We start from the raw sequence: 22991 nt of genomic DNA, 5'->3' as shown, positions 1-22991 counted from the left end.
ACCTCATTTCTTCTTCCCATTATCCTCCCATTAAATAAAACTACTATTGCAATTTATCAAGAATGATCAAGTAACCATAATTGAGAAACCTAAGGGACACTTCCATGCCCTTTAGTTTCAATCTAGGATATTTAAATCAAGTTGACTAGACACGGATTTAAATTGAGATAACTGAAAGCAATATATTTTAGAGTATGGTATTTTTGTAAGTATTAATGAGGGTGTTCAGTAGGAGATTCGAGGTTTCTAATAATAGAATATCTAACTGACGTTGGCTTTAAAACTATGAATACTTATATCATGTAACAATCATTCTGGTAGTAGATGGCTGCAGGGTTCATGGATTTTGTAGTGTAATGGTATGGAGGATATTGGTCAGCTTCTGTGACAGTGCCTTGGTTTTCCCTTGAGAAAACCAAGGAGATCCCTTGATCTCACCATGACAGTTATAGCACCAACTATTGTTGATTCTATATGACAAGAGCAAGAACGGTTGTGCCATCTTACCCAATTATATTTACCAGGGAAGAAAAATGCTTATTCTATAGAAATCTCAAGTTTTTCCCCTCCCTTAATTCGCCAGGTCTCTTATAGCGCATACCTATGGATAACACATTCAGAGAAGAAAGACCATGACTGGCTTACTTACCCATCATCACTACCTTGCAGGGACCCTGGAGAGACTACCTTCCTTGATCATATTGACAAAAATGTGGTTGTATTATGAAGAAAGAAAGGATAAAGGATATTAACTATTAAATAGGTAAGAAAAACAGATGCGTCTGGGAGTATCAAATAAGATGATATATGAAGATATGTATTAAAATGTAAGTCTACTTACAAATCCATAGTCATATTATTAACCTGAAACAGCTAACAGATAACCAGAATCAGTAGTGTTTTACTAGGCATGTGAATACAAATAATGAAATTATATAAAACTATTATGTCCAGATCTCACAGGATATGAAAAACTTCCTCATGTGATTTTGATGTGTATCCTTTCTTAAGAAATATTGATTTAGATGATAGTGATAGTGAAAGAGATAGACAAGGCATGGGTTCTGACTAAATATAACAGATTATACAGCAGATTAAACATGCATCTTTCTCTGTTCCTCTTTTGAAGCCCCAGATAAAATGAAGATATATAAATAGACAAATAAAAAAGTATTTAGTAGATGAGAGATATCTACAACATTTTGTACAATGGAAAGCAGATGGGGGAAAAAAAAGAGCAGGAAGTGTGGTAAAACAATTGCCTACAGCTCATCTATGAAATGTCACAAAGATACAAGGACATTTACAAAACAGAAGCATGAAAAGGCTAAAAAATTAGAAATACCATGTAGTGCTGAAGTTAGTGGTGATGAAAAATGGGTCCAAAAGTTAGATGCAGGTTTTTATAAAGAAAAACTAAGTGCTCAAATCTTGTCCCACTGAAGCTAGGCACTGTCTCTCTCAACCTGACAGAAGAATGGATGATCATTCTCTGGTTAACCATAGAGGCTCTGGGAACACCAGACAAAATGTAACTAATGAAGCAATACAATATTAGAAACAAACAGATTAATTGAAACTCTAAATAAGGAATAGTGATATGCCAAGTTTCCCTTATCCTGTCAGCCACCAAAATGCTGCTCTCTGTGTTACTGCCTTCCACAACTACCCCACCTCAAACAGGAGACTGGAGGATTGTTCTCTGGGAAAACAGGCCAGCCTAAGAAAATGTAAAGAGATATCGACAACACGGGTTCAGCACTCACTCACTCGTTGGTGCAGTCTTCCCATTGACCAAGTTCACTCCAAAACACATAGAGCTCCATAGCAGCTTCTCTGTGTCTCACTCCTAAGTCCCATTCTTAGTCATGAGCAGGAGCCAATGATCACAAGCCATTTAAATTAAGATTTTTATAAGAAAAAGATCAAAGCAAACAAACATACAACTAAACAAAAGTTGAAATCAGAGGAAACAAGGTCAATGCATGGGGCAGAGACAAATTAAAAAAAAACAAAGGTTATGGAGAAATAAGAAAGAAACACTGTGGCCATGAAACAAGGATAAAGTGTCATATTTTAAATTAGCTATTAGAAAACAAACAAAAATGTTCTTAGAAATTATGTACTAATATATGTATTAACCCAAGTAAAGAAATATAATTGTAGAAAGGTTAAAGGTAAAGTTGAGACGCTATCATAGAAAGTAAAAAAAATAAATAAATAGGAAAAAATAATTAGAGGTTCCCCAAAGAGGTCCATATGTAACTGAAAGAAATTTCAAAAAGATGGAAGAGCAAAAGAAGAATGCCCAAAATATATTATAAGAAAATTGCACTGTCCTGAAAGAGAATCATTCCTAAATTGAAAGTTTCCACAAAATGTTTAGCACATGGAATTAAAAGAGATCCACATAAATTTACGTGATAGTAAATGCAAAACACCAAAACACTGAAAGCTTCTTGAGAGAACACAATTACCACCACCACAACAAAAAGAACAAAAAACCATGTAAAAGGTCTCAAAACAGATTGTATTAGGTTTCTCAATTACACATTGGAAACTAGAATGGAACACTGTATTTAGAAACTGATGGAAGATAATATCCAACATATACTTTTATAAGTCATCAACCACATGTGATGAAAAGATGAAGATGTAGACTGCTAAATCTCAAAGGTACCTCTGATGTGTCCTTTATCTGAAGGCTTTTGGAAGAATTTCCTCTATAAAAATGAGGGAATGGATTAACAGAGAAGACATAGGTTCCAGAAAACAGGGAAACCAAAAAAGTAGAATGATTCCACAATGATTCTGAAAATAATATCCAGAATTACAGCTACATAGTAGGCGTAGAGAGAAACCACATCAGACTGGAACAGAATGACACAGATCTAAGAGAGTACTTTCAAGGAAAAGATGTATTTTGTAAATTACCTGATATATTTGATTATATTTGAAGGTAGTATTTTACAATTCTATTGGAGATCTTGGATAAAGAATTAGTGATAGGTACAAAGTAAAGTTAATGAAATGGGGGAAAAATATGATAATATATTTAAAAATCAATACCGATACTTTTTTATGGAACATGGAAGAAATTATTTAAAATGAAGGCAGCTCTTTTGCCCCTTTTCTGTTTACCTATTTCTGTCCCCACCTAATCTCAAACACCCAATTACAGGAATGAGATCACTAAGCAATTGAAACTAACTACTGACTTATGCTTTCCTGAATGAACACCATGCCTTGCCTAACTTGTCAATTCTTTTCCTAAATAAAAAGAAGAAAGAATAATTAGCTCTCTACCCCCAACAGCCACCTAAGGAATCCTGCAGGCAGATCATGCGGGCAAGATAACATCTGAAGGGAGATTCAGCCAGTTTGCTCACAATGGAGAATAATGCAGAACCCAACCTCCTACCTGCATGATTCACTGAAATCCTTTCCCCTAATTTTTCCCTCTAAGAATTGTCATGCCTGAGCAGAATCTTTGGAGTTGCTCTCTGGACATGAGTCCACCTTCTCCCCAGATTGCCAGCTTTTCTGATTAAAGCACCTCTCCTTTCTATTGGCACTTGCCTCTTGAATTATTGGCTTTTTAGTGGCCAGCAGCCAAACTTGAGTTTGGTAATGATATGGGAAAGGAAAAATAAAAGCAGTGATTTAATTTTATCTTCCCTTTATGTATAACTGATTAATGGCAGAAGTGATTTATGAACCATCACTCTCTCCTACCCTAGTCATACTTTATGACTTTGCTCAATTTTCTAAAACATTTTTTAGTAATTTTTGTTTTCGCATAAACTTAGATACTTACATTTCAGAAGGATAATGACAGGTTTTAAAGTAAAATAATTTGATACCAATCCTTTGTATATTTGTGTGTGTATATATGTCACTTATTCTGTGGAAAAGAGAAGAGTCAAATTTAACTGCTCTGATAAGTTTGACCTATTAATGCCTTTTCTAACCATTTCAGTGTGTGTCTGCTTTGTTTATAGGCCATAAATTCAGCTTTCTTATCAAGACAAAAATGGGATATTCAAAGTCCAGCACTAAAACTGATTTGCTTCTTAAAAAGAGGATCACATTTCTGATTTTGTACTTTTCTTTCTGAAAGGACTTATATTGTTTCCACACAGAATATTAATTCAATAAGTATCTAATATTGAAAGTAATGAATTAGTATTAAGCAAAAATATATAGGCAAATATATACATAGAATAATTAAAGTGGTTAGCTCTGGACTGCTGTTTTTTCTACATAAGAGTTGTGAATGATATGTTTTCTTTAAGTGTTGTATACATAAATTAAATTTAATAAATTTACAGATACAAAAATAAAATTAAAAATGGAAAAAATATATAGGCAATTTCAAGGTGAAAAGCAAAAAATTATAATACTACCATACAGAGACAACATCTTGAAGCACTTTTAACATTTTACATTTGTATATTTTTCTTACAAAAATAAGATCATACTACATATTTGATTCTAGTGTTTCAGTTCTTATATTTTGAACATTTTCCTTGGTATTATTTATAAAATATATGATAACTCATGGAAATTAGCTCCTTCCTGCCTTACATAAGAGGGTTCATTTCTTCTGTGTATTCATTCATTTAACAAATTGTTTGAGCGCTTACAAAATGCAAAGCACTGTGCCTTACTCTTTTTTTGGGGATAGAGCCAAAAACAAGAAAGCTGTGGTCTGAGCTCTCAGAATTCTTACAGTCTACTGAAGAAAATAAATTATATAAATCATTATCCAAGTATTATTGGTGTTTGTATTTATTCAAAGCAAGTATATAATATTAATTATATTATAGATTATTTATTAATAAATAAATTAATTAAAATCTAACCTGGTTTGAGAGATCAGAGATCTCCTAAGGGAGTTCATTATAAGGGAGATGAAGTCAAGATGGCAGAATAGGAGGACATGGAGTTTGCATTTACTCGCAAATACACAAAGAATGCATTGAAGAAATTCTTGTAGGACACATACTGGGTGCTATTGGGGGACCTTGGATACCTAAGTGGGTGGGAGGAATCCCCAAGTGACCAGGCCAGGGGTCAGGCCTGAGATCCTGTGGTGGGAATGCCAAGTCCAAGCTGCTGGACTAGCTGAGAATTTTGGGCCCCAGGGAATATTAATCAGTGTGAGCTCTCCTGGTCATCCTCATCTCAGCAACAGGACACAGCTCCACCCAACTTCCTGCAAACTCCAGTGCTGGACACCTCAGACCAAACAACCAGCAAGACAGGAATATAGCCCCACTCATCAAAAAAATGAGATGACAAAAAATTTGTTATAGATTGAAGAGAAAGGTAAAAACCTACAAGACCAAATAAATGAAGAGGAAATAGGCAAACTACTTGAAAAATAATTCAAAGTAATTATAGTAAAGAAGATCCAAAATCTCAGAAATAAAATGGAGGCTTGGATCAAGATTATACAAGAACTGTTTAACAAGGACCTGAAAGAAGTAAAGAACAAACAAACAGAGATGAACAACAAAATAACTGAAATGAAATATACTATAGAAGGAATCAAGAGCAGAATAACTGAGGCAGAAGAATTAATAAGTGAGCTGAAAGATAGAATGGTGAAAATAACTGTGGAGGAGCAGAATAAAGAAAAAAAAAAGAATGTAAAGAAATGAAGACAGTATCAGAGACCTCTGGAACAACATTAAACACACCAACACTAGAATTATAGGGGTCCCAGAAGAAGAAAAGAAAGAGACATGGTCTGAGAAAATATTTGAAAAAATGGTAGTTGAAAACTTCCCTACAATTAGAAAGGAAATAGCCACCCAAGTCGAGGAAGCACAGAGTCCCACTCAGGATAAACCTAAGGAGAAACATACTGAGACACATACTAATCAAAGTAATAAAAATTAAATTCAAAGAAAAAAATATTAAGAGAAGCTTGGGAAAAGAAACAAATAACATACAAGGGAATTCCCATAAGGTTATCAGCTGATTTTTCAGCAGAAACTCTGCAGGCCAGAAGGGGGTGGCAGGATATATTTAAAGTGATGAAAGGGAAGAACCTACAACAAAAATTACTCTACCCAGCTAGGATCTCCTTCAGATTTGAAAGAGAAATCAAAAGCTTTACAGGCAAGCAAAAGCTAAGAGAATTCAGCACCACCTAACCATCCCTACAGCAAATTCTAAAGGAACTTCTCTAGGCAGCAAACACAAGAGAAGAAAAGAACCTACAAAAACAAACTCAAAACAATTAAGAAAATGGTAATAGGAACATATGTGTCAATAATTACATTAAATGTATTATAAATGGGTTAAATGTTCCAACCAAAACACACAGACTGGCTGAATGGATACAAAAACAAGACCCATATATATGCTGTCTACAAGAGACCCACTTCAGACCTAAGGATACATACAGGCTGAAAGTGTGCAGATGGAAAAAGATATTCCCTGCAAATGGAAATCAGAAGAAAGATGGAGTAACAATGCTCACATCAGATAAAATAGACTTGAAAATAAGGACTGTTACAAGACAAGAGGAAAGAAATTAAATAATGATCAAGGGACCAATCCAAGAAGAAGAAATAACAATTTAAAATATGTATGCCCCCAAATAGGAGCACCTCAATACATAAGGCAAACGCTAACAGCCATAAAAGTGGAAATCAACAGTAATACCATAATAGTGGGGGACTTTAACATCCCACTTACATCAATGAATGATTATCTAGACAGAAAATAAAAAAAGGAAACAAGCTTTAAATGACACAATAGACCAGATAGACTTAATTGATATTTATAGTACATTTCATCTAAAAACCACAGGATACACTTTCTTCTTAAGTGCACATGGAATGTTCTCCAGGATACATAACATCTTGGGTCACAAATCAAGTCTTGGCAAATTTAAGAAAAATGAAATCATATAAAACATCTTTTCCAACAACACTATGAGATTAGAAATCAATTACAGGAAAAAAATTGTAAACAACAAAAACACATAGAGGCTAAATAATATGCTACTAAATAAATAACCAAGAGATCACTGCTGAAATCAAAGAGGAAGTCAAAAGATACATAGAAACAAATGACAATGCAATTACAATGACCCAAAATCTATAGGATGCAGCAAAAACAGTTCTAAGAAGGAAGGTTATAGCAATAAAATCCTACCACAAGAAACAAGAAAAATATCAAATAAACAACCATTACCTTACACCTAAAGTAACTAGAGAAAGAAGAACAACAACAAAAAACAAAAGTTAGTAGAAGGAAAGAAAAAATAAAAATCAGAGAAGAAATAAGTGAAATGGAAACAAAGAAAGCAATAGCAAAGATCAAAAAAATGAAATCTGGTTCTTTGAGAAGATAAACAAAATTGATAAACCTTAGGCAGATTAATCAAGAAAAAGAGGAAGAGGACTCAAAACAATAAAATTAGAAATGAAAAAGGAGAAGTTACAACAGACACTGCAGAAATACAAAGGAGCATAAGAGATTACTACAAGCAACTCTATGCTAATAAAATGGACAACATGCAAGAAACGGACAAATTCGTAGAAAAGTATACACTTCCAAGACTGAACCAGGAAGAAATAGAAAATATAAACAGGTCAATCATAAGTAATGAAATTGAAACTGCAATTAAAAATCTTCCCAAAATAAGTCCACTACCACATGGCTTCACAGACAAATTCTATCAAACTTTTAGAGAAGAGCTAACATCCATCCTTCTCAAACTCTTCCAAAAAATTGCAGAGGAAGGAAGACTCCCAAGCTCACTCTACAAGAACACCATCACGCTGATACCAAAACCACACAAAGATACCACAAAAAAGAAAATTATAGACCAATATTACTGATGAACATAGAAGCAAATATCGTCAACAAAATACTAGCAAACAGAAACCAGCAACACATTAAAACGATCATACAACATGATCAATTGGGATTTTTTCCAGGGACACAAAGATTCTTCAACGTATGCAAATCATTCAATGAGATACACCATATTACCAAACTGAAGAAGAAAATAAACATATGATCATCTCAATAGATGCAGAAAAAGCTTTCAACAAAATTCAACCCCCATTTATGATAAAAACTCTCCAGAAACTGGGCATAGAGGGAACCTACCTCAACATAATAAAGGCCATATATGACAAACTCACAGTAAACATCATTCTCAGTGGTGAAAAACTGAAAGCATTTCCTCTAAGGTCAGGAAAAAGACAAGGATGTCCACTCTCACTACTATAATTCAACATAATTTTGGAAGTCCTAGCCACGGAAATCAGACAAGAAAAATAAATAAAAGGAATCCAAATTAGAAAAGAAGAAGTAAAACTGTCACTGTTTGCAGATGACATGATACTATACATAGAGAATCCTAAAGATGCTACCAGAAAACTACTAGAGCTAATGAATGAATTTGGTAAAGTAACAGGGTACAAAATTAATGCACAGAAATCTCTGGCATTCCTATACACTAATGATGAAAAATCAGAAAGAGAAATTTAAGAAACAAACCCATTCACCATTGCCACAAAACAAATAAAATAACTAGGAATAAACCTACCTAAGGAGGTAAAAGACCTGTACTCAGAAAACTCTAAGACACTGATGAGAGAAACCAAAGATGACACAGACTGAGATACATACTATGTTCTTGCTTTGGAAGAATCAATATTGTGGAAATGACTGTACTACCCAAAGCAATCTACAGATTAAATGCAATTCCTATCAAAGTACCAATGGTGTTTTTCACAGAACTAGAAGAAAAGCCTTAAAATTTGTATGGAAACATGAAAGATCTCAAATAGCCAAAGTAATCTCTTTTTTTTTTCTCTCTTTTTTTTTCTCTTTTTTCACATCATTATTGGAGTATAATTGCTTTACAATGATGTGCTAGTTTCTGCCCGACAACAAAGTGAATCAGCTATACATATACATATGTTCCCATATCTCCTCCCTCTTGCATCTCTCTCCCTCCCACCCTCCCTATCCCCCCACTCCAGGTGGTCACAAAGCACCGAGCTGACCTCCCTGTGCTATGCGGCTGCTTCCTACTAGCTATCTATTTTACATTTGGTAGTGTATATATGTCCATGCCTCTCTCTCACTTTGTCACCACTTATCCTTCCCCATCCCCATATCCTCAAGTCCATTCTCTGGTAGCTCTGTGTCTTTATTGCTCTCTTACACCTAGGTTCTTCATGACATTTTTTTTTCTTAATTCCGTATATATATGTGTTGGCATACGGTATTTGTCTTTCTCTTTCTGACTTACTTCACTCTGTATGACAGACTCTAGGTCTATCCACTCATTACAAATAGCTCAATTTCATTTCTTTTTATGGCTGAGTAATATTCCATGTATATATGTGCCATATCTTCTTTATCCATTCGTCCGATGATGGACACTTAGGTTGTTTCCATCTCCTGGCTATTGTAAATAGAGCTGCGATGAACATTTTGGTACATGACTCTTTTTGAATTTCGGTTTTCTCAGGGTATATGCCCAGTAGTGGGATTGCTGGGTCATATGGCAGTTCTATTTGTAGTTTTTTAAGGAATCTCCATACTGTTCTCCATAGTGGCTGTACCAATTCACATTCCCACCAGCAGTGCAAGAATGTTCCCTTTTCTCCACACCCTCTCCAGCATTTATTGTTTCTAGATTTTTTGATGATGGCCATTCTGACTGGTATGAGATGATATCTCACTGTAGTTTTGATTTGCATTTCTCTAATAATTAATGATGTTGAGCATTCTTTCATGTGTTTGTTGGCAGTCTGTTTATCTTCTTCGGAGAAATGTCTGTTTAGGATTTCAGCCCATTTTTGGATTGGGTTGTTTGTGTTTTTGTTATTGAGCTGCATGTGCTGCTTGTAAATTTCAGAGATTAATCCTTTGTCAGTTGCTTCATTTGCAAATATTTTCTGCCATTCTGAGCGTTGTCTTTTGGTCTTGTTTATGGTTTCCTTTGCTGTGCAAAAGCTTTGAAGTTTAATTAGGTCCCATTTGTTTATTTTTGTTTTTATTTCCATTTCTCTAGGAGGTGGGTCAAAAAGAATCTTGCTGTGATTTATGTCATAGAGTGTTCTGCCTATGTTTTCCTCTAAGAGTTTGATAGTTTCTGGCCTTACATTTAGGTCTTTAATCCATTTTGAGTTTATTTTTGTGTATGGTGTTAGGGAGTGATCTAATCCCATACTTTTACATGTACTTGTCCAGTTTTCCCAGCACCACTTATTGAAGAGGTTGTCCTTTCTCCACTGTACATTCCTGCCTCCTTTATCAAAGATAAGGTGACCATATGTTCGTGGGTTTATCTCTGGGCTTTCTATCCTATTCCATGGATCTATATTTCTGTTTTTGTGCCAGTACCATACTGTCTTTATTAATGTAGCTTTGTAGTATAGTGTGAAGTCAGGGAGCCTGATTCCTCCAGCTCCATTTCTCATTCTAAAGATTGCTTTGGCTATTCGGGGTCTTTTGTGTTTCCATACAAATTGTGAAATTTTTTGCTCCAGTTCTGTGAAAAATGCCAGTGGTAGTTTGATAGGGATTGCATTGAATCTATAGATTGTTTGGGTAGTAGAGTCATTTTCACAATGTTGATTCTTCCAATCAAAGAACATGGTATATCTCTCCATTTGTATCATCTTTAATTTCTTTCATCAGTGTCTTATAATTTTCCACATACAGGTCTTTTGTCTCCTTAGGTAGGTTTATTCCTAGATATTTTATTTATTTATTTATTTTTGCAGTGGTAAATGGGAGGGTTTCCTTGATTTCATTTTAAGATTTTTCATCATTAGTGTATAGTAATGCCAGAAAATTCTGTGCATCTATTTTGTATCCTGCTACTTTACCAAATTCATTGATTAGCTCTAGTAGTTTTCTGGTAGCATCTTTAGGATTCTCTATGTATAGTATCATGTCATCTGCAAACAGTAATGGCTTTACTTCTTCTTTTCTGATTTGGATTCCTTTTATTTCCTATTCTTCTCTGATTGCTGTGGCTAAAACTTCCAAAACTATGTTGAATAATAGTGGTGAAAGTGAGCAATATTGTCTTGTTCCTGATCTTAGTGGAAATGTTTTCAATTTTTCACCATTGAGGATGATGTTGTCTGTGGGTTTGTCACATATGGCTTTATTATGTTGAGGAAAGTTCCCTCTATGCCTACTTTCTGGAGGGTTTTTATCATAAATGGGTGTTGAATTTTGTCAAAAGCTTTCTCTGCATCTATCTAGATGACCATATGGTTTTTCTCCTTCAAATTGTTAATATGGTGTATCACATTGATTGATTTGCATACATTGAAGAATCCTTGCATTCCTGGAATAAACCCCGCTTGATCATGGTGTATGATCCTTTCAATGTGCTGTTGGATTCTGTTTGCCAGTATTTTGTTGAGGATTTTTGCCTCTATGTTCATCAGTGATATTGGCCTGTAAATTTCTTTCTTTGTGACATCCTTGTCTGGTTTTCGTATGAGGGTGATGGTGGCCTCATAACATGAGTTTTTGAGTGTTCTTCCCTCTGCTATATTTTGGAAGAGTTTGAGAAGGATAGGTGTTAGCTCTTCTCTAAATGTTTGATAGAATTCGCCTGTGAAGCCATCTGGTCCTGGGCATTTGTTTGTTGGAAGATTTTTAATCACAGTTTCAATTTCAGTGCTTGTGATTGGTCTGTTCATATTTTCTATTTCTTCCTGATTCAATCTTGGCAGGTAGTGTATTTCTAAGAATTTGTCCATTTCTTCCAGGTTGCCCATTTTATTGGCATAGAGATGTCTGTAGTATCTCTCATGATCCTTTGTACTTCGCAGTGTCAGTTGTTACTTCTCCTTTTTCATTTCTAATTCTATTGATTTGAGTCATCTCCCTTTTTTTCTTGATGAGTCTGCCTAATGGTTTACCAATTTTGTTTATCTTCTCAAAGAAACAGCTTTTAGTTCTATTAATCTTTGCTATCATTTCCTTCATTTCTTTTTCATTTATTTCTGATCTGATCTTTATGATTTCTTTCCTTTTGCTAACTTTGGGGTTTTTTGTTCTTCTTTCTCTAATTGCTTGAGGTGCAAGTTTAGGTTGTTTATTTGAGATGTTTCCTGTTTCTTAAGGTAGGATTGTATTGCTATAAACTTCCCTCTTAGCACTGCTTTTGCTGCATCCCATAGGTTTTGGGTCATCGTGTCTCCATTGTCAATTGTTTCTAGGCATGTTTTTATTTCCTCTTTGATTTCTTCAGTGATTACTTCGTTATTAAGTAGTGTTTTGTTTAGCCTCCATGTGTTTGTATTTTTTACATATCTTTTCCTGTAATTGATATCTAGTCTCATAGCACTGTGGTCAGAAAGATACTTGATATAATTTCAATTTTCTTAAATTTACCAAGGCTTGATTTGTGACCCAAGATACGATCTATCCTGGAGAATGTACCATGAGCACTTGAGAAAAATGTGTATTCTGTTGTTTTTGGATGGAATGTAGTATAAATATCAATTAAGTCCATCTTGTTTAATGTATCATTTAAAGCTTGTGTTTCCTTATTTATTTTCATTTTGGATGATCTGTCCATTGGTGAACCTGGGGTGTTAAAGTTCCCTACTATGAATGTGTTACTGTTGATTTCCCCTTTTATGGCTCTTAGTATTTGCCTTATGTATTGAGGTGCTCCTATGTTGGATTCATAAATATTTACAATTGTTATATCTTCTTCTTGGATTGATCCCTTGATCACTATGTAGTGTCCTTCTTTGTCCCTTGTAATAGTCTTTATTTTAAAGTCTATTTTGTCTGATATGAGAATTGCTATTCCAGCTATCTTTTGATTTCCATTTGCATGGAATATATTTTTCCATCCCCTCACTTTCAGTTTGTATGTGTCCCTAGGTCTGAAGTAGGTCTCTTGTAGAAGGCATATATATGGATGTTGTTTTTGTATCCATTCAGCCAGTCTGTGTCTTTTGGTGGGAGCATTTAATCCTTTTACATTTAAGGCAATTATCGATATTTATGTTCCTATTACCATTTTCTTAATTGTTTTGCATTTGTTATTGTAGGTCTTTTCCTTCTCTTGTGTTTCTTGCCTAGAGAAGTTCCTTTAGCATTTGTTCTAAAGCTGATTTGTTGGTGCTGTACTCTCTCAGCTTTCGTTTGTCTCTAAAGGTTTTAATTTCTCTATCAAATCTGAATGAGATCCTTGCTGGGTAGACTAATCTTGGTTGTAGGTTTTTCTCCTTCATCACTTTAAGTATGTCCTCCCGGTCCCTTCTGGCTTGCAGAGTTTCTGCTGAAAGATCAGCTGTTAACTTTATGGGGATTCCCTTGTGTGTTATTCGTTGTTTTTCCTTTTCTACTTCTAATATGTTTTCTTTGCATTTAATTTTTGATAGTTTAATTAATATGTGTCTTGGCGTGTTTCTCCTATTTATCCTGTATGGAACTCTCTGTGCTTCCTGGACTTGATTAACTATTTCCTTTCCCATACTAGGGTAGTTTTCAACTATAATCTCTTCAAATATTTTCTCAGTCCCTTTCTTGTTCTCTTCCTCTTCTAGAACCCCTATTATTCAAATGTTGGTGCATTTAATGTTGTCCCAGAGGTCTCTGGGACTGTCCTCAGTTCTTTTCATTCTTTTTTCTTTATTCTGCTCTGCAGTAGTTATTTCCACTATTTTATCTTCCAGGTCACTTATCCATTTTTCTGCTTCAGTTATTCTGCTACTGATCCCTTCTAGAGGATTTTTAATTTCATTTATTTTTGTTGTTCATCGTTGCTTGTTTCATCTTTAGTTCTTCTAGGTCCTTGTTAAATGTTTCTTGCATTTTGTCTATTCTATTTCCAAGATTTTGGATCATCTTTACTATCATTATTCTGAATTCTTTTTCAGGTAGACTGTGTATTTCCTTTTCATTTGTTAGGTCTGGTGGGTTTTTATCTTGCTCCTTCATCTGCTGTGTGTTTTTCTGTCTTCCCATTTTGCTTATCTTACTGTGTTTGGGGTGTCCATTTTGCAGGCTACATTTTCGTAGTTCCCATTGTTTTTGGTGTCAGTCCCCAGTGGCTAAAGTTGGTTCAGTGGGTTGTGTATGATTCATGGTTGAGTGCCTGTGTTCTGGTGGATGAGGGTGGATCTTTTCTTTCTGGTGGGCAGGTCCACGTCTGGTGGTGTGTTTTGGGATGTATGTGGGCTTATTATGATTTCAGGCTGCCTCTCTGCTAATGGCTGAGGTTGTGTTCCATTCTTGCTAGTTGTTTGGCATAGGGTGTCCAGCACTGTAGCTTGCTGGTCGTTGAGTGAAGCTGGGTGTTCATGTTGAGATGTAGATCTCTGGGAGATTTTCATCGTTTGATATTACGTGGAGCTGGGAAGTCTCTTGTGTACCAGTGTCCTGAAGTTGGCTCTCCCACCTCAGAGGCACAGCACTGTCTGCTGGCTGCAGCACCAAGAGACTTTTATCCACATGGCTCAGAATAAAATGGAGAAAAAGTAGAAAGAAAGAAAGAGGATAAAAGAAAAGAAAATAAAGTAAGGTAAAATAAAATAAAGTTATTAAAATAAAGAAAATTATTAAGAAAAAAAATTTTAAGTAAAAAACAAACAAAAAATGGATGGATAGAACCCTAGGACAAATGGGGAAAGCAAAGCTATACAGACAAAATCTCACACAGAAGCATACACATACACAATCACAAAAAGAGGAAAAGGGGAAAAAATAATAAATCTTGCTCTCAAAGTCCACCTCCTCAATTTGGGCTGATCCGTTGTCTATTCAGGTATTCCACAGATGCAGGGTACATCAAGTTGATTGTGGAGATTTAATCCGCTGCTCCTGAGGCTGCTGGGAGTGATTTCCCTTTCTCTTCTTTGTTCGCAGAGCTTCTGGGTTTCAGCCTTGGATTTGGCCCCACCTCTGCGTGTAGGTCGCTGGAGGGCCTCTGTTCTTCGCTCAGACAGGACAGGGTTAAAGGATCTGCTGATTCAGGGACTCTGGCTCACTCAGGTCAGGGGGAGGGAGGGATACGGAGTGCAGGGCGAGCCTGTGGTGGCAGAGGCTCGCCGTGATGTTGCACCAGCCTGAGGTGCACAATGCATTCTCCTTGGGAAGTTGTCCCTGGATTCTGCGACCCTGGCAGTGGCGGGCTGCACAGGCTCCTCAGAAGGGAGGTGTGGAGAGTGACCTGTGCTCGCACACAGGTTTTTTGTTGGCGGCAGAAGCAGCCTTAGCATCTCATGCCCGTCTCAGGTCTGCGCTGTTAGCCGCGGCTCATGCCCATCTCTAGAGCTCCTTTCAGCAGCACTCTTAATCCCCTTTCCTCACACACCAGGAAACAAAGAGAGAAGAAAAAGTCTCTTGCCTCTTCAGCAGGTCCAGACATTTTTCTGGTCTCCCTCCCGGCCAGCTGTGGTGCACTAACCCATTCAGGCTGTGTTCATGCCGCCAGTCCTCTCACAGCGCTCTGACCAAAGCCCGAGCCGCTGCTCCCAGCCCCGCCAGCTCCAGCGGGTGAGCAGACAATCCTCTCAGCCTGGTGAGTGCTGGTCAGCATGGATTCTCTGTGCGGGAATCTCTCCACTTTGCCCTCTGCACCCCTGTGGCTGCGCTCTCCTCCATGACTCTGAAGCTCCACCCCCTCTGCCACCCACAGTCTCTGCCCGCGAAGGGGCTTCTAGAGTGTGGAAACCTTTCCTCCTTCATGGCTCCCTCCCACTGGTGCAGGTCCCGGTCCCTATTCTTTTGTCTCTGTTTATTCTTTTTTCTTTTGCGCTACCCAGGTATGTGGGGAGTTTCTTGCCTTTTGGGAGGTCTGAGGTCTTCTGCCAGCATTCAGTAGGTGTTCTTTAGGAGTTGTTCCACATGTAGATGTATTTCTGGTGTATCTGTGGGGAGGAAGGTGATCTCTGCGTCTTACTCTTCCGCCATCTTCCCCTCTCTCTCCAAAGTAATCTTGAGAAAGAAGAGCAGAGGCAGAGAAATCCGGCACCCTGACTCAGACTATATTACAAAGCTACAGTAATCAAGAAAGTATCGTGCTGACATAAAAACAGAAATATAGATCAATGGAACAGGATAGAAAGCCCAGAGATAAACTCATGTGCCTATGGTCAGCTAATCTATGGAAAAGGAGGCAAGAATATATAATGGAGGAAAGACAGTCTCTTCCATAAGTGGTGCTGGGAAAACTGGACAGCTACTTGTAAAAGAATGAAATTAGAACACTCTTGAACACCATACACAAAAATAAACTGAAAATGGATTAAAGATCTAAATGTAAGACTGGACACTATAAAAGTCTTAGAGGAAGACATAGGAAGAACACTCTTTGACATAAATCACAGAAAGATCTTTTTTGACCCACATCCTAGAATAAGAAAATAAAAACAAAATCAAACAAATGTGACCTAATTAAACTTAAAAGCTTTTGTATAGCAATGGAAATTATAAACAAGATGAAAAGACAACCCTCAGAATGGGAGAAAATATTTGCAAATGAAGCAATGGACAAGAGATTAATCTCCACAATATACGAACAGCTCATGCAGCTCAGTATCCAAAAATCAAACAACCCAATCTAAAAATGGGCAGAAGACCTAAATAGACATTTCTCCAAATAAGACATACAGATTGCCAAGAGGCATATTAAAAGATGCTCAACATCACTAATTATTGGAGAAATGCAAGTCAAAACTACAATGAGGTATCACCTCACTCCAGTCAGAATGGCCATCATCAAAAATCTTCCAACAACACATGCTGGAGAAGGTGTGGAGAAAAGGGAACCCTCTTGCACTGTTGGTGGGAATATAAATTGGTATAGCCACTATGGAGAACAGTATGGAGGGTCCTTAAAAAACTAAAAGTAAAACTACCATGTGACCCAGCAATCTCACTACTGGGCATATACCCTGAGAAAACCATATTTCAAAAAGACACATGTACCCCAATGTTCATTGCAGCACTATTTACAATAGCCACGACATTGAAGCAACCTAAAGGTCCATCAACAGATGAATGGATAAAGAAGATGTTGTACATATATACAATAAAATATTACTCAGCCATTACAAGGAATGAAATTGGTTCATTTGGAAAGATGTGGATGGACCTAGAGACTATCATACAGAGTGAAGTAAGTCAGAAAGAGAAAAACAAATATCATGTATTTAATGCATATATGTGGAATCTAGAAAAATGGTACAGATGAACCTATTTGCAAAGCAGAAATAGAGACTCAGATGTAGAGAACAAACGTATGGACACCAAGGGCAGAAAGGGGCGTGGGTTGAATTGGGAGATTGGTATTGACATGTATGCACTGCTATGTATGGAATAGATAACTAGTTAGAGCCTGCTGTATAGTGTGGGGAAATCTACTCATTGCTCTGTGGTGACCTAGATAAGAGGGAAAATCAGGAGGTAGGGGATATGTGTATACATATGTCTGATTCACTTTGCTGTACAGCAGAAACCAGCACAACGTTGTGAAGTAGCTATACCCCAATTTAAAAAATAAAAAAAGAAATTCATTTTATTTGAGACTTGAAAGAGGAGTCTGGACACAGGAAACAGCATGATTTATTGTTTATGATCTAAATATTTAAAGCAAAACAATTATTTGAAGTGATTCTAAAAATGTCACAAATTATGTATGCATGATCTGAATTATGCATAAGAGTTGCCCTTGCAATTTAACTGATACCTCATCTTCTCCTATAGCCTTGTCTCAAGATGCTGGCTGGTTAATTAATAATCTGGGTTATTATAGAACTAAGTAAATTTATAAATAATTAATTATAGATCCAATTAAACTTATAAATACATTTTAATTTACATTGCTAGACATATGTTAGGTAATGTGAGGGCTTAAGAGTTAAATATCATGTTTCCTGACTTTAAGGAGCTTGAAATCATGTTTTCTAACCAAAAGAGATGTAATCCTAGAGAGTCACCACAGAGTTTAAATCAGACGTAACGATTTGTGAACTTTTATTTTACCCTTGTTGTTATTCTATTGATATCTGAAAAGAGACAGTATATCTTACCATAATGAGAACATTTTGTCACAATCCTGTTTCTCTCACTACATTTCTCACACTTTCAGATGAATTTATACTCAGTTTTAAAGAATAATTAATAACTGAGATTTACAAATGATATTCAGGTACATACTTGTCATGATCAACTGAATTAGTCCACTTCAACAGAAGACAAAATAAAGAAACTAATCTTGCTTATTGCAGTTTCAGTGCTAAATATTATAAAAGAAATATAAAATATTAATTCAATTGATTTGCTATTTGGATCTTTAAAAATGGTTTCTCATATATAAGCAACTTTAATTAGCCTTCTGCTTCTACCAGTAAACTTAGATTTTAAACATGTTTAATTTCACTTAGTTCAGGCTAATAGCTGGCCCAATTACTTTACAAAGTTTCATTGTGTAGGCTGTAAAGAGCAAATCATTATTTGCCGTCTTGAAGAGGAATGCATGCAAGCTTCTTGAACGTAGGGCCAAGTCTTCTGCCTCCTTTTTATTCCTCTGAGTAACTTGGATAGTGAAATTGTTAAATATAAAACCTCAGACAATGAAATCCTGGTGGAATATTTAACAGTGGGCCCATAATGTAAATATATTTCCTGGTTTATTCTCTTCTTCTTTCTCCTTTTCTTTTTTTTCCTCCTCTTCACTCTCCTCCTTCTCTTTATTGCTTCCTCTTCTTCTTCCAATACTTATTGTAGTAGTAGTAAGTTTAGAAAATATGTTGATGTAGTATTTAGCCTGAAAATATGTCCTTTTCCTCCTAAAAGCCATGCCAGCCTCAGTCATCACAGGAACAGGAGGCAGAGGTGAGAGGAGCAGAGAAGGGAAGCCATTCTTGATCATTACGAGGTAATCAGAGCAGGCAATTTTGTACTATACACTTTAAATAAAATGAGCCAAAACTGCTTTTAGCAATATAGTATGTGTAGATAAAAATATAGAACAAAGTAGATGTAGCAGATATAGATCTGAAGGTTATACAAACTCAGGTTTTCAGTAAAATAATTTTTATTATTTTTTTCTAAGATATACTTTGTACGTGGTGATACTTTTACTGCCAGTTCAAAAAAACTGACTAAAAATGACTTAAATGATGATGAACTTACTATTTCCCACTTCAAGACACCTAGAGACATGTGGTCCCAGAGTTGATGAATTCAGAAGCTGAATGATGTTCTCACACTCTTTCCTTGTTCCATCATGTTTAGAGTTGGCATTCGTCCTTAGGCTTTCTAAGAGGAAAACCCTCTAACATATCAAGTAGAGAAAGAGTAGTTTCTTTTTACATGTCGTTTCTCAGCAGAGAGGTGAACTGTCCCCAGACTTTAGAGACAGTTGTGTACATTACCTATCATTTATGTATAAGTATAATCTTCTTGAGGAAGGAAGCTCAAATGGTGCTTACTTTGTGCCTTTAAACTTCTCTTGCCTCTTGTTTAATTTATGACCCTTTTGAGGAAGAGGAACTTCATACCCACTCTACGTGGGAGGATCAGTGTTCTGTGTCTTCCCTCAACCAATTAAATCCTGCATGGTTAAATACTGACTCATCACATACTCAGCAGTAAATCAGAGTAATGTCCATATACTGCATTTCTGTTAATTACAATAATTACAATGGGTCAAATTTCCAGAACAGCACAAATATAATGATTATTATAGAGATAAGTAAGGTCCTTCCTATATATTATCTTGTTCTGATATATGACATCAAGTTGGGAATAAAGAAAACATGAGTTAATCAAATAAGGGTACATAATGATTTGTTTGATATTTGGAAAGATAAGCTTAATAACTTCCTCTAACAAATTTATGTTGAAAACCAAAAAAGAACTTGATAGAACCAACTTCCTGAAAGAATTTAAAAGTGACTTCAGTTATTTTTTTTCCATTATTACTGGTTTTGTTTTCCAACCATAAACAGATTAAAATATTGTCTATAGTTTTGATGACTTTATAAATTGTAAAGTACTATAGAAGTATATCATTATTACTATATTAAACTATATATAAAATTGCTCTTTTTGTAAATCTTCCCCTTCCTTTAGCATAAAATGATGTTTTACTTCCCTTCATCTCAATAAGATTTCAACATTTTATTATACATTACATTGCTCCTTTCATATTTTTAAAGCCCTAATGACTGAGTTTCTGTCCACTGTATAACTGGAGAGCAATTGAGGCATAAAGGAGATTATCTGACAGTGTCCATTTCTTAACATGCTTTTAACTCTACTAGGCTACAAATACAAATACAAATTGCATTTCTGATGCGAATTTAGAAACCCATTGCTTCTCAAGTCTAAGGAAAGTGGTGGGTGCTCAGTAAATGTTTGTTGAAAGAATGAGAATCAAAAATCTCATAAGCAAATAGAGTATATTGTATAACTGTGGAAGCTAGGTATGAAGAGTGGCAGTATACATGGGGAATAAAGGGCATGAGAGGTGGAATATATGGCTGTGTACCAATGCTGGTTATTCTCTTTACTATTTGTATGACACTAGGAAAATTAATTACCTATTTGAACTTCCAGTTTTTTAGCTTACAACAACAACCATTTTATTATAATTTCTCATATATTTCTGGGTCAGGAATTTAGACATAACAGCAAGGGGAGACTTGTCTCTGCTCTAGGATGTCTGGAGACACAACTGGGGGCTGAAACAGCTGGATGGTATCTCTCTCTCTCCCCTCTCTCATGTCTCTAGCATGGCAGTCTCAGGGGAATTGCACTTCTCACTTGGTGGCTCAAGACTAAAATAAATGTTCCAAGAGGCCCCAGGCTGCAAGGCTTTCTATGTCCTAACCTCAGAAATCCTGGAACATCCTTTCCATCACATCCTATTGGTCAAGCAAGTCTTTGAAACCAGCCCAGATCCACTGGTTGCATAATTAGATTCCACTTTTCAGTGGAAGTAATATCAAATAATTTTTGGCTATATTGAATTCACCACAAAAATGTAATACCATGTTCGTATATATTAATAGTCTATTTGACAACTGGAAACTTCTGAAGAAGTTAGTAAATTTAGTAAAAAAAAAAAAAGTTAAGCAACTCAATTTCTGCTTTGTTTTTATATTGAAAATGTCTTGGTATTTTGAATTTATAGTCTACATCAAGGGACTAGAGGAAACATATAGATGTTGTCAGATGAGTTAAAATAAACTCCATCTACAGTTTGATCTTTGTTAATGAAGTGAGGCTAATGTGGTCTTTGTTCTAATGATGTTTTCAGAGAAGAATTTTTTTAGAACTGTCCAGCCATTTACTATTTCACAAACTTTCCCCACATTTAAGAAATACCAAGTATGCAATTGTGATAGATCTACATGTGTAAAAGTTAAATCTGAGTAATCTCTGGAGTGAATGAGATTGTGAAATTGTCCGCTCACCTTAATTTATGTGATACTTAGAGAAGAGCTCACACATGCTAATATTCTTTGTATTCCTGTGTGTATTTTTTTGCAGGCTTAGAGTTTTAAATTCCATCTTCTTTTTTTTTTTTTTTTTTTTTTTTTTTTTTTTGTGGTACGCGGGCCTCTCACTGCTGTGGCCTCTCCCGCTGTGGAGCACAGGCTCCAGACGCACAGGCTCAGCGGCCATGGCTCACGGGCCCAGCCGCTCCGCGGTACGCGGGATCCTCCCGGACCGGGGCACGAACCCGTGTCCCCCGCATCGGCAGGCAGACTCTCAACCACTGCGCCACCAGGGAAGCCCTAAATTCCATCTTCTTAATCCAAACAAAGAAAAATTTTACTTTTTATTTGGTCCTAACTCTTTCATCTAACTAGTCTTTGTAAAATGCCAATTTTGGCATGTCATCTGTATTGGTATTATTTTTTTTAAGACTATATTTTTCAGAGAAGTTTTAGGTTCACAGCAAAAGTGAGAGGAAGGTACAGATATTTCTCATATACCCTTTGTCCCCACACATGCACAGCCTTTCCCATTATAAACATCACTCACCAGAGTGGTACATTTGCTACAACTGATGAACCTACATTGACACCTCATATCACTCAAAGTCCATAGTTTACCTTAGGGTTCACTCCTGGTGTTGCACATTCTATGCATTTGGACAAATGCATAATGACAGACATCCATCATTGTGGTATCATACAGAGTATTTTCAGAGATACTAAAAATCCTCTGTGCTCTACCTAATCACCCCTTGCCTCTCTCCAGCTTCCATTTTTAACAAAATCTATAAAATGAGTATAATTACAACTGCCTTGCAGGGTTTCCCATGAGGATTAGCTATAATTTGTAAGGCACACTATAGGCATTTAACAATGGAGTTATTATTATTGTTATTCAATAAGCAAGCTTGATCAGTTTTCTATTATTCCAACTTGGAGCATTTAATTTCATTCACCAAATGGAAATCAGAGAAAGACAGAGTTGAGGATTAGAAGTAAAGATTGGTAATGACAGCAAGCATCTGAGAGATCACCTCATCTGTCCAATCTGAGCCCATTTAATCAGATAAAGAAACTGAAACCAAAACTTTTAAAAAGTGTCTTGCTCTAGATATACATAGAAAACTATTACTTACAAATTTCATTTCATACAAGGAACACATTGTAATAAGATAACATTATAATATTAATAACATTTTAATTTATTAAAATAATAATTATATGTTTATCATCATAAAGATGATCAGTAAGAAACAGGAACAGAACTTAGTCCTTGAATCTTTCATTTCAAATTTCTTTGCACATGAATAAAACTTCTTAAATAGGCATAATGACTTAACATTCCTAAAATATGAACTCCAAATTAGTGAAGATAGTATTTAGCTACCCTCTCATATAGAGCTCTTTGTGAATTTAAATACATGAAAAATAAATTTGGTTCAAATTGTTTAAATTTCATACCTATCTAAAGAATATATTATATATTCTCCTAGGAATGTGTTCTACAGA

This window comes from Stenella coeruleoalba (genome assembly GCF_951394435.1).
Source record: "Stenella coeruleoalba genome assembly, chromosome: 19".
Taxonomy (NCBI): Eukaryota; Metazoa; Chordata; class Mammalia; order Artiodactyla; family Delphinidae; genus Stenella; species Stenella coeruleoalba.
This window is presented reverse-complemented; position numbering follows the sequence as displayed.